This window comes from Dendroctonus ponderosae, unplaced genomic scaffold, assembly GCF_020466585.1.
Source record: "Dendroctonus ponderosae isolate FM_Combo_2020 unplaced genomic scaffold, Dpon_F_20191213v2 Dpon_F_20191213_4, whole genome shotgun sequence".
NCBI lineage: Eukaryota > Metazoa > Arthropoda > Insecta > Coleoptera > Curculionidae > Dendroctonus > Dendroctonus ponderosae.
In genome coordinates this window covers 5,581,327-5,582,027 of record NW_026018611.1, presented here as the reverse complement: position 1 = coordinate 5,582,027, position 701 = coordinate 5,581,327, and positions in this window count along the sequence as shown.

The window sequence follows — 701 nt, the reverse complement described above, 5'->3', positions numbered from 1 at the left end:
AAATAGAATACGAGGCATTGTAGGCAGGATTCATTTTCAATTTTAATCGACTCGCTTTGTGTGCTCCTTGCACAAATTATCCAAAAAATGTGCTTAAATATTGATTCTTATGGTACGTGCAGACCTGAGCAGCCTGTGTCGAGCCTGAGCCGATCCTGAGCAGCGAGCAAATTCCTTTAATCTTTCGTCAAAATACGAACAGACGATCCATTTTATCTGGTGTTTTGACGAAAGATCAAAATAATTTGCTGCTGCTCAGGCTCGACATGCAGGTCTGGAACAGTTCCATAGTTTGATAACGAATTTAGAATGATCAATTGCATTATGTAATACGAGCTGTTACTAATCTTTCCATTATGAATACAATTCAATTTTTGGAAAAAATTTAATATTTTTTTTGAAAAGTTTCAAACTTGAAAAGTACAAACCAGAGCATCAAACCTATGCAGTTTCAATCACTATTCACTAACCACCTAGAAAATCGCAATGAGTATAAATCACTGTTCAGGTTACCATAAAATTGTTCTCATTTTTGGCCAGGTATAAGAATTTAGGCGGTTTAATTGCATTTAAAGTTAAACTTTGCAACGAACAATTTATTAATCTTTTGGTTTTTCGAAGAAACAACTCGTTAAGTACATTCATAATTTGCTCTTTGTTGATTTTAAAAGCACCGTTTGTATGTGTGCGTTTTAAATGAA